At 36.8% G+C, this 15,275-nt stretch overlaps 1 protein-coding gene across 2 annotated transcripts in view; it reads right to left on the bottom strand.

Annotated features, from left to right (window-relative positions):
* The window catches only part of frmd4a (FERM domain containing 4A), a 210,806-nt gene that overhangs the window by 155,846 nt on the left and 39,685 nt on the right, over nucleotides 1-15,275 (bottom strand). The gene's annotated exons all lie outside the window — the stretch shown is intronic.

Genomic DNA, 15,275 nt, shown 5'->3' with positions numbered 1-15,275 from the left:
ACTACAGTGTTACAAAGAACAATTGAGGAGCTCAGATGCAAAAGCCGCTAAACTTCACCTACGTCAAAAATGATGATATCAACTGAATGCTCTCGGCATTACGAAGTATTACACGTTCATCAGATACTTTCACTAGAAATCGTCTTAATCTCGGCTATTCAGAAATACCAATTTTTTGGCAGAATCCATTAAGAGTCTGCTAACCACATTGAAGTCATTTACTGTTTTCTACATAAATCATCCTACATAATGTAAAGAACATTCTGTGAAAATATAACCTTGATATATTTAATATTGACTGAATAAGGTCATGTCAAAAAATGTAAATCATAGTGAAATCAATGATTGAAAGCAAACTTTGATGTCCCTTATTTCATTATTAGATTAAAAGAATTTATCCTGGATTTCATTTGGGTCACATATCACTTTTTTCTAGATTGATTTCTAGTTTGATTCTTTATCCCTATTTTAACGATCTAAGCGCTTTGTCTAAAGCACACAGCCTAAAGAGGCATGTCCAAATCCACTTTTGTTAATTTAATTAGGGATGCATCGATATGGAAATTTTGGCCGATACCGATAACTCTTTATATTTGGGGGGCTATAACCGATATATATAGGCCGATAAATATTCATATTAATTTCACAATGAAAAACTCCAAGACCGCGGACATCTTGTCTTTGCGCTAGACTAGCATATTCTTCTTAAGCCCGCAACACGTGTTATCTTCGTGCTGTCAAAAGCACCAATCAAAACTCCACATGGCCAGCAATGAGCAAGTGAAGTGGTTCAACAAACCAAAATAATCCATAATTTATTGGCTTTCATTTATCGGCCTAATTTTGCTATCAGACCGATAACCGATAATATTAAAAATAAGCAGTTATCGGCCGATAACGATATATCGTGCATCCCTAAATTTAATGATGAGAAAAATGGTTTGTGCGCCAAGCGCAGAGTCTAAGGGCTTTATCATACTATAGCGCAATGCGCAACGCAAGTGTCTTTTGCTAGTTTCAACCCGGGGCAATTATCATTTTCACGTTTAGCGGCACGTTGAGTTGTGTTCAGGCGCATTGTTGGCGCGTTGCTATTTTGAGGCAATTGAAATATAGTACGACCAACTAAAACCTGGTCTAAAGTCTAAAGTCAATGGCACATATATTTTTTCCGTTATTTAATAAGCATGTTAGAAATATGCGACTATAAACGGGACGACAAAGCGGGTTTGCTTATCACATAGATGCGCAGCAGCACATGAACGCATTTTAAAATATACAAAATTAAAGGATTCAAATGTAAATTATTATTATTGAGTCTCTTGGACATAAATGAGGATCGATTATGAGACGTTAGAAGGCGTAAAGAGCTGCTTCACCTGAAGCTTGGTAAGTAATTAAATGTTTTGCTTTAAACAAATGCATTTTTTTTTAAATGCTACCCACGGATTTATTGCATATAACGACTTTGTACCTGTGGATATGATGAGATGAGATTCGTTTTTAAGTAATACTTTTCAAAATTCTCACAGCGCTGTCCGAGTGCTGATACGTTTCGGCTCTCCACACATTTGTAAATTCTTTAAGTATTTTTAGAGTACAAACCTTTTTTGCATATTTGTAAATAATTTTTTGAGATTACACAGATTATGTAGGCTATCCATTCATTTACAGCAATTAAAAGCCCTCTATTTTTACTTTCATGACTGAAAGAAAACGACTAGGCAAAATTGTGCACAAATGCATTTGCTATTTAAACAAGTGGCACTAAACGTGAAAATGATAATTGCGCCGGGTTCAAACTAGCAAAAGACACTTGCGTCACGCATTACGCTTTATCACAATGCCTCAGTCTACATAATTTCAATATAAAGTAATGCCAAAGAATTACACAAAAAACAAGTAATGACTCTCTCTCTCTCTCTCTCATTTAAGAGATTTGGACTTCTGTACCTAGAAAACATTTTTGTGGACATTATAGATGTGCATCTAATACAAAGCCTGTTCCAAAACATCAAAAAATTTGACTTGTGAGTGTTTTGTATTGTGGCACACAGAGTTTCTGACATTGAAGAGTGTTCCAAATCAGTCTTAAGAGATAGAAAGGTTGCTGCCTATATAGGCAGTAGAGGAAAATTTAGATCACTAGTTTTGGAAGAAAACCTCTGCCCGCAAATTAACTCATTTCCACATACCATCAAATGCACACGCTCAGTCTAAATTTTCCATCTCATGTCCCTAAAGTCTCAACCTGATTCTAAGATATCTGAGAAGTTTACTTCCTCTCTCAGACTTTCTCAATTAAAGTATAATGGCTCAGGGTACATAAAGATGTATGTACACTCTAAAAAATGCTAGATTATTTTCGACCGAGCGCTGGGTCAACAATGGGTTAAAACAACCCAGCATTTTGGGTTAAACTACCCAGCATGTGTTAAATTACAACCCAGCTACAACCCAGTTTTTAGAGTGTAGCTTTCCTATCATGAGCTCAGTGGTAGAGCATTGCGTTAACAGTGCAAAAGATCTTGGGTTCGAACCCGGTATGTTTGTAACAAATACCTTGTGTTATACTAAGTTTTGGTAACTTTGAATAAAAGCATCTGCAAAATGCATGAACGTATCATAAAGGTTTCAAAAATGTATACGTGCGATGAATACAGTATATATGAAGAGTTTGGTTCCAAAACGCAATAAACGCCATTTTTGAAAAAAATGAGTTACTGCCAAAATCAGTATTATATCAGGTCAGTAGTTAAAAGTAAATTCTTAATTTTACGCAAAATCCAATATCCGCTGTGATATTCTGTCATCTTTTCTCCCTTTTTTCCCAAAATGCGACAAACGCCACTCCTCCTTTTTTACAGAACGCAATAAATCCATTCCTGATAATACAGCCCCCCAGTCACGCAATGTAAACAAACAATGGCGGCACGCTGAGTACACGGAGTCCTAGTTTTCCTCATCTACTTTGTACTTCGTGATCAACAAACAAAACAAAATAAAACTTTAATTGCATTGCAGTGTTTCCCACAGATCTGAAATTTACTTGTGGTGGTAGCTCGTGAAAAGGGCAATCATTATATCCACACCGACAAAAAATGGTCCACTATACATGTGACAAAGAACTAATAATGTGTGACACAACACAATACTTTGATTTATTAAACATTAGTATTAATTTCACATTATAGTTCATTAATCTAACCACCCCAAACTTTCTTTGCCATAAACAAAGCTGACACTGTTTGTTAAAGCACCACGAAAACACTTTATGTTTTTGCACTGATATATGAAGCAATTTGATGACCCCTTTTATCCAACTCAATTATATGCAATACTATGTACAGTATATTATTAGACCGTGCTGGTCTATAGATTATAAATGGGACGGATGTTATGATGTTAATAATTTCTAGTTAGGCACTTTTACTGCTTCTGCTTTCTATTTCTCTTTTGCCGATTAAAAAAGCTTAATCCACTCATTATTTCAGATTTAAAAGTCTACTTGCTGTCCCGATGACAGACTTTACATTACAGCTTTGCGTTTTTTATATCCTGAGTCAGAGCTTTGCTCATTCAGTATTAGCACTGCTTTTTGCTACAATCTCTGTGCAAACTGTTTAGATTTTAGTAAAGATATGGTCGATTAATTCTAAGATTATAAAAAAATGGGATAAAGAAAAAATGAAGCAGCGCGTGGTCGTGACAAGAGCCAGCTGTTATCGCCAAAGAAACCGGAGGCACGCTGAAACAGCACTCGAGCTTTGAGCTAGCGGCCGTTCTCCGATCGACTCGGGTTTTACACACAATATTAATCAGACTTGGGACCCGAAGTAATGAACTAGGACCGACCCGGCTGATCATTTAAAATATAAACCTGGAACCGTAAGGGTCCCACGTCCTCAGTGAAGAAAGACCTCTAATGGTAAAACTCTGCTCAAGTTCAGAAACATGAAAGGATACAATGTGACACTGAGCCTGAGGTTGCTTCGCGTCGCACCCAATTCATTGAGAAACAGAGAGCACGTGAACGGAGACTCAACGGGATGCCAACTTGGATGCTATAAACACATATGCACATTTTGGTCGCAGTGTAGTTCCCTGGCTGCTCAATTACCTCAGTATGTGCTGCAGTTGATCCAGTTTGCCGCGCTGGATGATGAGTTTATGACGCGTGCATCATCTTCACGCGGTCACCCGGCCCCCACTTTTATATCTCTCGCGCGCGCTCGCTCGCGCGCTCTCTCTCTCTCGCTCTCTCCAAAACACGGGTCATCCAGTCGAGTTCAGAAAATACGGAAATTCGTAAAGTGATTTTTTTTACCTGGGCGGGTCGCAATTTACCTGGGCGCACCGCCCAAGTAAAGCCTATGTATGGGAAACACTGCATTGCTAAACCTGTGATGGTTTTCTGTGACGGGAAAGAAACGTAAGCCATCAACATCTAATAATTTCCGCGAGAGGCACTCGGTTGCTTGTTCTCCAGACAGCATCAAGCTTCTCATGCTAAAACATTGACCCCAGAGGATCTTATGAAAACTTGACATTATTTTACTCAAAGTCAACAAAAATCGAGCGGGACCAAAACATTTTACAGCTGATCGCTGTGAAAATGTAAAGAGACGACGTCAAGTATAACCGCAGCAATGTGTTCTTAATATAACAAAGTAAGTGTTTTGGTTTATGCCATTAATGTTTATTTTTTAATCATTGTATACCACTAGTCAACTAAATAATTATAAAATGGTACAGATGAATGCACATTTATACATTGATTTAATAGATTTATAGCATTTTGAAATAAAAAACTGTCATGGATTTATTGCATTTTGTGGAAAAAATAATTCGTTTTTATAATAAATCTTTGAAAATCAAGTTATGGATTTGAATTTTTTATGTTTTTAGAACCTAAAGATCCTATGTGAAAGTTTGTAACAGAAAATAGTGGTTTTCATCTTGTCACTTTCTTGGTATAGAAAATACGTTTTTACCGAAATTTGTCAAAATGGATTTATTGCGTTTTGGAACCAAACTCTTCATATGCTTTAACCCTATTGTTTGATGCTTTTACTGAATTCTGAACCCCAAACATCATTTTTGCATCTAAGACTTGATGTGTTAAGTCTCCCTGTAACTTAACCATGACAAGTGCAACAACCAGGTTGGAGGTTCAATTCCCAGTGAACTCTAAAAATGTTGTGTATCTACAACACAGCTGAAGCTGCAATGGATAAAACATCTCCCAAATGCATAATTTTCAGGCTTAAATGTCTGTTTATCTTTCTCACACATGGATGCACCCACATCTTTACCCTTCTTTTTTAAGCATCATGCATCATAGTCACCATGGCAACTGTCTCCACTCTACATTTACTCTTCTAAACCGCACTTCGTCTCCGGGTAAGCTAAAAAGCATACAAACTCTGTGATGCCAGAAACGGAGCCGATGGGTTCTGTGCTGTCTCCTATCAATTCGCAGGCAGTCCAACACTTTACACCACAATGACCTTTAAAACCCCATCTAGTCATCAATGAGATCTCTAGAGATCACAGTAATCTCTGTTCTTCACCCGTCAAACCCCTGCTATCACCACACACTCATGTCACTCTGTTTACATGACTTATGACCTCAGGGCCGGCCATTGCAATTGCAGCTTTTGTATGCGTGGGCTTGTGTATTCTGAGCAAATGCAGAGGTTTGTCAGGCAAAATGAGAAGTCAGCTGTAAATCTGTGTCAAAGGTGTGACAACACAACCCGACTGCAATTTTATTGTGTGTTTAACCTGCCTAAAATTCACTGAGCATGTCATTTATTTAAGCTAATAACCAAGCGTGTGATCGCACATCCCAATGCAACTCATCCGCACTATTTCATTTCACGTACAAAATTTGGTGTGATGAGACCATGTAATGGATTTGGGCAATCAAGTGCACACACAAACACAACAACGGCAAGCTAAAATCCAATATACCGTCTGAATTGACACTTTATACAATAATCATATAAATAATCATAACCTGAAAGGGCTCATTTAATTTTAATGAGCCACATATAGATAGACCCACAATCTATCTGCAATGGGTGGCAAATAGAGGTGTGAATCTTCACTAGTTCCTCGATTCGATTCGATTCTGATTATTAAGCTAACGATTCGATTCAATTCGATGTTACGATGCATCATGATGCATCACGATGCATTGCATCCTTTTTTTTATTACTGCACATTGCTACATTTATATTGATGAATGTAAGAAGGCAGATACAGTATGTAAACTCCTTTGTTTGTTTTTTTCCTCAAGAAGTATACTTAAGTATACTATTTAATAGGAAACAAGACAAAATTGTTCTGTAAACATCAGACAACAGCAGCATTTAAAACTAAAACATTAGGAAAACTAAAAGTGCATAAAACTGTCAATTAGGGTTTTTAAGTACTTAAGTACTTTAAGTGCATTTTTTATCACTCGTGTCTCACAACCCTCCGCCATTTTTTCTACCGCCACATACATGTACGCGACGAATGACGTCAGCAGGCTATAATCGATTATGGGTTATTACTGCATCGATGCAGAATCGTCCACCCCCGCATCGCGATGCATCGCGCAATCGATTAATTGTGACACCCCTAGTGGCAAATGCATCAATCCTCATTTAGCACAAGTACAGTAGTAATAGGAATATTTCAACCATCATCAATGGTTGATAAAGACTCGAACACTATGTGTAGTATATATTGACTCTAATATCCAGACAATTCCAGACTGCAGAACACCGAGGAGTGTAATTTTCTCTTGGCGTGTCAGCTAAAGACATTCATTAGGATCTATAGAGCTTTAGGATCTTGCTAATGGCTGTGTGCTTCTGGAATCAACACAGAAACAAGCTTCACAGTGGGACAGTTCTGGACTAATAGCTGTAATCATCAATTAGTCGCCATTAACATAACAAGCTAAAATGAACCAATTAAGAATTCATCAGGCGGCCGGCCATTTTGAAGAGTTTTTCTATTACAGATAAAGGTCTTGCCAGAATTTGGACATCTTTATTAATTTAGGTGTGTTTGTATAAAAACAAAGCTTAATTATTTTGCATTATGTTGGCAGAATCTGCACAATATTGTGCATATGGCCCCCCTTGTTGCCCCAAGTGGACTTGTATTGTGGTCCCCCAACCCCTTCAACTAACCCCCCCCACAATGTTGGTGCCCCTACACTGTGTACTATGCATGTAGGAATAGGCAATACTGATATGGCCAATGAGTACAGAATAGAAAATGCTAAATAAAAACCCCATGAAGTGCATTGAAATCTGCTGCTTTGTTCGATGCACTTGATTCAATAGCTGGGTTTTCATCCAAACGTAAAAGCAAAAAAAGAAAAACAAATTTCAAAAAAAATTAATGTCAACATTGGGATTTAAAATAAGGGAAAATTCCCAAACCCTAAACTGCAAAAAATTATGTTCAAGAAAAAAAATCTTAGTATTATTGTCTTGTTTTCAGTAAAAATATCTAAAAATTCTTAAATTAAGATGGTTTTCATGATGAGCAAAACGACCCAAGAAAACAACTCTAGTTCTCAGACCAGAAACATCAAATTTCAGAATTTTTAGATATTTTTGCTGAAAACAAGACAAAAATACTAAGAATTTTTTTTCTTGAAAATCATTTTTGCAGTGTAACAGCCCCCTCCGTGCAAAAAATGACGTTTTTACCATTTTTGTCTTGTTTTCAGTACAAATATATAAAAAGTCTTAAAATAAGACACTTTCTTGATGTGCAAAATGATGTGCAAGAAAATAAGTCAAATTTTTAGACTAAATATCCAATTTATGTAAATTCACTGCAAAAATTACTTTCAAGGAAAAACTTACTCAGTATTTTTGTCTTGTCTTCAGTAAAAATATCTAAAAAGTCTTAAATTAAGATGGTTTTTCTTGATGAGCAAAGCGCCCCAAGAAAATAAGTCTAGTTTTTAGACCAAAAATATCAAATTTAAGTGATTTTGTGCATAAAACAAGCAAAAAAATCTGCCAATGGGGTAAGCAAAAAATCCTGAAAATCTTTCTTAAACACTAATTCAAGAAAAAATCAAGAAAAATGTGCTTACCCCATTGTCCGAATGATGTCATAAAACTGTTAATTTGTATTAGCAAGAGTGAGTATGTTTTGAATCCTCATCTCTTCTACATCCTAATTTTTTTGTTTTTTGGTGCACACTAGTTTATAGATATTTTTAACACTATAATACTAAAAGCCAAATTTTAAATTTGATTTCACTGTGATTTTAAAGATGTCTTCTACATAAAATACCACCATCAAGTTTCTGAATGGGGGTACCAAAAATTTTAATTGTCTGTCGCATCTGTCACAGAACCACAGAAACACACATGTATACACTCACAAACAGTAATACCCAAGCAAGCAGGTCCATCACCATGACAACCAAAGACAGCAACAAGCTGTGGCAGAATCAATGCGTTAAAATGATGATCGATGCTGTGCATCCCTGTGCACCCGAATGCAGTCCTGTCATGTTATCTCAACACCAGTTACCCACCCTGAGGCCCGTACGCGTGTGTTATATTGACAACTGCCCTGCTGGATTGATTGAATGGTGATGTTGATATTTTGCTTTAGTGAGATTTAAGAGAGGATTGCATGTTCAAGCTGTCTGGTCACACGTGTGCGCCAATATGAGCTAACAAATCAATTAGAAGCTCACAATGAAATCCCAGAAGAACTTTTGTCATTTTCACGAATCCCTCCTGACCGCGGTAGAGAATAGAAATGGCTTACTCTTAATCGCTCTCTCTCACACACACGGAGTACACATTCAATTCAGATAAGATAAATAAGACTTAAAATTAGGGATGCACTGATTTAAATGTTTTATTATTTTTTTTGGCTAATAGCAGTTTTAACAAACAAATGTGACCTGTCATTAAAATAGATCACTGTTTTGATCATGTTTAAAATAAGCTAAGTTCAAAAACACATGCATTAGCTATTACTAGCTAGTTTATTAGCTTGTATATTTATAAGGCCAACATTATAAATGTGCCACAAGGCAAAATGAAACTAAATACAAATAAAACAACATAAGGTTGTTTAATCTACAAAACATTTCTTATGAACAACAATAACTGATATTTGACTTATTACTATGGATTATATTTCATATTTCCATAATAAACTCTTACCGTGTGTACACACCAGACCCGAGTTCAACGATTTGCGCAATATATTACATACAAAGTCAATGCAAAGACGCGATCAGACGTGTCCTCGAGTGGGGCGATGTGAATGATGCAATATGGGTGGCGTGTTAGCAGCGAAAACACACGCTATTCGCCTCAAACGCGTTTTCGCCCAAGTTGAAAATATTCAATTTGAGCGAAAAATTTGCATGACACAAAGTTAAATCCCGCAAGTAATCTAGAGTGATGCCCCACGTTTGGTGTTTAAGTAGCATAACAAATGAGTCTAGTGCTGTTGCTTTATATATCAATCGCTATTTCAGACAGATTTATTTGTTTTTTCCCACTTAAAGGTGTCAAAGAATGCATTGCAATAATATGTTAAATTGTTCTTTAATATTTACATAGAAGGTATGTAACTTTATTAAGTGCAAAACTGATCCAGAAACATATGTACATGTTTATTTACAACCCAAGGATTTGTCCTGTGAATGAAATGGTCTATTTTTGCCCTATTTGGAAAGGTCATGAATATTAATGTTGAGCTCTGCTCTGATTGGCTCTGCTCTGAGGCTCATCCCAGTAGCTCACATTAGTAAACAGACCTTATATGTTTAAAGGAGCATTTCACCCGTGGAAACATTAATCTATATTAAAAGTGGATCATATTTGTAGTCGAAATGTAACATAAATTTACAATTTGGAGTGTTTGTAGTTTCACCCCCTCTATACAAAGATATATGACTTCCTTCTTTCAATAATGCAAAATGATGATTTTTACATCATTGAAAGAAGGAAGTGCAACACTGAAATCCATATTTCTCCTGTCTCAGGGAAAACAGAGGAAATGATGCATGACCATTCAAAAAAAATGACTGGGTTTCTAACTATACAAAGCTTAATGCAAATGGGTGAAGTGTCCCTTTAAGCCAGTATCAGACGAAAATACAGATTTTGAGGAACAACTAATTGTTTGGAGATTGTTAATGGACGTTTCTGAGTGGTAAGTTTGTTCTTGTGTTTTAGTATGGACCTGCAAAACGTAACTGTAACATCAATAGTAGAACTTCAGCCTAAACGCTAGCATATAGCATTAATTAGCATGTAGCGCTAACTCAGCAGTCACAATTTTGTTTTTACGATTTTAACAACTTTGTAATTAATTTAATGTGTAATTTAATGTTGGGGGAGTCATCTCGACTGGGATGTCACAGTCTGTGTTATGTTGAGATTGTCTGTTTTCCAGCAGTCCTTTGCATGAGGTTTACATAAAAATGAAGAAACAAATGCTTTTGAGGCTTGCAATATGTCATTACCATGTACAGAGCTCTTACAATTTATATATGCCTAGGTACATTTTTTTATTCTATGGGACCTTTAAATGAGCTATACACTATCGATTTGTTTATAACGCTAAAAAAATTGGCCAGTACATCGATGCATCTCTACTTAAAATATTGAATTAAGTTTAATCAAGCACTTTCATACTTTTTCTTGTTTTAAAGGTGATGTAATTTATTTCTGTACCAGAAATCACTAAAAGGAATGGCAAACACTGCAAAAAATGACTTTCTTCCTTAGTTTTTTTTTGTCTTGTTTTCAGTAAAAATAAAAAAAAAATCTTAAATTAAGATGCATTTTCTTGATGAGCAAAATTACCTAGGAAAAAAGTCTAGTTTTTCAGACAAAAAAATATAAAATTTAAGCGAATTTGTGCTTAAAACAAGCAAAAAATCTGCCAATGGAATAAGAAACATTTTCTTGAATTAAGTGTTTATGAAAATGTTTATTTCAAGAAATTTTTTTTTCCATTGGCTTTTTTTTGCTTGCTTTAAGCACTAATTTACTTAAAGTTGATATTTTTTGTCGAAAAACTACACTTATTTTCCTAGGTCATTTTGTTCATGAGAAAATACATCTTAATTTAAGAATTTTTAAATATTTTTCCTGAAAACAAGCCAAAAATACTAAGAAATCATTTTTTTGCGATGAATATGAACAAAGTAATAAATTCTGTAAGTTTTGTGTTTACAATTTTGGAAAAGCTTCGGAAAGAAAAATATATCTTTATGATTTTACAACATTTTCTGAGCATGTCAGGCAGTAAAGCTGAGTTTAGATTCAAAACTGTGGCTAATGGAGCATAAGTGCAATGCCAATATGTGTGTGTTTTGGTTTTAACAGATTTATGTCACTCACTTGTGCAAGGGAACACTTTTACATATTATTCGGACATAATGACATGCCAGGTCCTTCATGCTGTGCCATCTACTTCTCTCTCCGTATTTGTGTGTGTGTGCGTGGAGACCCAGCAAACACTGCCATATGAAGTCACTCGCTGCACAGTCTCCTAGCAACTGTCGTCAGGGGCAACCCCTGCTTCGCTTTCCAGACGGCAAGCGGTGATGGCTGCATCTGTGCTGCTTCTACGATTCTCCCTTGTTTTCTGTTTTTTTAGTGGGGGTGGAAGACAGGAAACAAGTGGGAAGTGAGACAGCTAGCTGCGTCCATCAACTCTGATTTCTGTCTCACTCCCGCCTCCGGTGCCAGGGCAAGCACACACACACAAAGAGAGACCCTCATGCAAACAAAAGAAGGACAGTCAGTCGCTGCCTGCAAACTACTGTATCACGTCCATTCATTGAATTTTCTGCATCATCAATCTCTGCTGCACCCACGATTAGCATCACTACATTTACGACGTCATCACACCCAGTACAGTACAGAGTAAATCACCTGAACAACGTCAAAAATGTATAGGGGTTTCACTATTTGTGTGCATCAATTCAGTGCAAAAATATTCACTAACCACCCACAGTCAAGTATAAAGAGAATCGATCTGCGCAAGAATAGCATGCAATTGACATGATGCCTTAATGTGAATCAGACGCTAAACAATGCAGACAGTGCGTAGAAATGACTGATGCAGTTCAGATTTTTACCACCTACTTAAACTTCAGCTGATGGGACAGGGCTGTGTGTCTCATCCAATCCATATGTACCAAAGGATTCAATTAATAAACATCAATTCTTCCCATAACACATATAGATTTCTTATTTAGGAAATAATTTTAGGAAAGCTGTCATTAAGAACACACCACCATATGTAAACCTTAGCAAAAACAATTACTCGCATGTATCGATATTTTCTTACACCCCCTAATTGTTATAATTGTAAGATATATTAAGATAATTATAAGATCTGGCTGCAAGGAGCACATGCACGCGCGCACTTACACACACACAAAAGCGAAACATCTTCGCATTGGATAAGAACACGTTATATCATAAATAATAATAATAAAACACAGACGCGCAGTGATGTACTACTTTGCCACATCACAGCTCATGACGTTGACACGATATGCAGTCTAAACTCAGAAGACAAAAAAAATCACAAAAAAATAGAAATTAAATAGTTTTCTCCAAATGTTAAAATTAACAGATGCATTGTCTTTTATGATGTGCAACACAACTAACTCTGTTAAGATCTAAAAAAAGTCAATTCAATCAATGATTGAAATCAAACTTTGATCTCATCATTAGATTGAGACTTCAGCCTGGATTTCACAGACAGGGTCACAAATCTACTCAATACAGAATTTAAGCATAATAAAATAAAAACAAAACAGAGAGCAGATGTTTTGAATGGATACATATTATCTGTATAATAAATTAAAACGTACAGGTGCAGCTTTCCTGCTATGAAATATGTGTCTGGACGCACTGCCCTGGCCCTTCTACTGAACCCGAAAGCCAGACCAAACTCATCATTTTTATGGAACCATTTCGTGTCATTTGGAAAAGAGATCTGTGGTCATGATTTGAAGCAGTAACACTTTCCTTCACATCTGCACTGCCTTCATAACTCAGTCCACCATTACGATGTCATTTAGTTTAGTACAGGCCACATCACAGGAAGGATATTGCTTTACACATGCTTTTTCGCACCTCTAACATGTAATTCATACACACACTGGCCGTCACACAACTCTCCAGAGACTCTACATGTGTGTTTGTGATGTATTGTTTCTGACAGGGTGCATTTCTCAAGAGAAATGTAGCAGTTTGTCACACTAAACACAGGAAATACAGTTACAGTGTACAGACAGCCGTGAATTTGTACACTGTAAAGTTGAGACCCAGACTCCATATATTATAGTAAATGATCGTGAGATAGTACAGTATTTTAACAGCTGAAAAAGAAAAATCTGAAATGAGTATTTTAATACATTGTAATACATTTTTACTGTTCAGTCGTTGCTTCAGTTTTTTATAAGTTGGGTAAGAGCAGCACCTAGTGGATAATAGCAGAACTATGGATTGCTGTAAAACCCTGTCATTGGCAGCAGTGTTTCCCCTAGGTTTACATCTTTGGGGGGGGGGGGGGGGGGGTGTTTGGGTATGTATATACGGGGTTAAATTGTGATTTGTTATGTGGGAGCTCTGTGGGGAGGGGTACTTCGAGGGGTAACATGTTTAATCCTGATGACAGCAAAGCCACTGGTGTGTTTCAATGACATTCTGGACTTCTGATAGGATTTGATAAGTTTCAGCTTTAAGTCTGTGTCAGAGGTTGACCCAAAATATTTTAAAAAGAGCGTCTTAAATGATGCAAGTCTATGAGTTTGACACCATATATTTATTTGTTTAACATGTCATTATGCACAATTGATCAAACTTTGAAGGAAGTTAAAATAATCAAGCTCCTTAAATAATTCTAGGCATAAGATGCTACCCCAAAAGACTTAATTATCAAGAAAAGCTACAACACACAGTACTGTATCAACATCATGTCTTAGAAATTAGCCATAGAGATTCCCTATGCTGGTCAGCAGCTAGTAAAACAATCACTATAGGTTTGATTTGTGTAATCAAAATACATTATTTTACTAAACTATACAATGAGTTATATCCAGTGTTATCCAGTTAACATACTGTAATTAAATGAATTACATACATACTTTAGTCTTCTATTAAGTTCTCAACGCACCATTCTTACCTCTCTCTCTCTCTCGCTCGCTCTCTCTCTCTCGCTCTCTCTCTCCTTTACAATGTCAAAAGATCCTGCGTGCTCGTTCTTGAAGCTGCTCTGAGTTTTTTCGCTTGAGCTGCATATTTTCAACTTGCGCGAAGACGTGTTTAAAGGGAAAAGCGTGTGTTTTCGCGGCAATTGCGCCGGCCGATTCGCGTCATTCGCAAATTCAGAAATATGACAGCATACAATCTTACTGTTACACAGAGTTACTACAAAACACGTGCGCGGCGCGGGCATGTATAGCATGAGAGAGAGGGAGATAATGCGCGCGGGTGTGTGGGAAAGTCATGATAAACTCGATCAGTCGTCTTCTCTGTCAGTAACATCCCTGACTGTTGATGTTTACGCAGAAAAATAAAGTATACGGAGGCGGACTTTCAAAACACCGTCACAAGTTATGGGAGAGAGAGGCGCGCGCTGCACAGAGAGAGAGCATGCGCAGTAAATTAAGCCGAACAGTAAATAAATGTGCGCACTCAATTGGATAATTGTACGTAAACGCGCAAACACTGACAGAATCATGCCATCGTGGAAATAAGATAAATAACATATTACTTGAGGGCTGTTTAGTTTGTTTAATAAAATAACAAATTGTTCTCTGGCACTTCAAAGAAAATCATATCAAATTTACTTGACCTTCAAGGGGGGCGGGTGGAGCCGTAAGGAGGGCGGGGCGCCCCCCTTATATAATGGTAGGGGAAACACTGGGCAGGGAAGCCTTTTCTCTTAAAGGATTAGTCAATTTTCTTAAAAAAAATCCAGATAATTTACTCCCCACCATGTCATCCAAAAAGTTGATGTCTTTTTTTGTTGAGAAGAAATTATGTTTTTTGAGGAAAACATTCCAGGATTTTTCTAATTTTGATGGACTTTAATAGACACCAACACTTAAAGGAATAGTCTACTCATTTTCAACATTAAAACATGTCATTACCCCAACCAAGAATTGTTGATACATCCCTCCACCATCTGTGCGCACGCACGCAAGCGCCGGAGCGCGCCGCGACACTTCAATAGCATTTAGCTTAGCCCCA

The sequence above is a fragment of the Misgurnus anguillicaudatus genome, chromosome 15, assembly GCF_027580225.2.
Source record: "Misgurnus anguillicaudatus chromosome 15, ASM2758022v2, whole genome shotgun sequence".
Taxonomy (NCBI): Eukaryota; Metazoa; Chordata; class Actinopteri; order Cypriniformes; family Cobitidae; genus Misgurnus; species Misgurnus anguillicaudatus.
The sequence above is the reverse complement of the archived record's forward strand: the minus strand, read 5'-3'. Positions and strand labels throughout refer to the sequence as shown.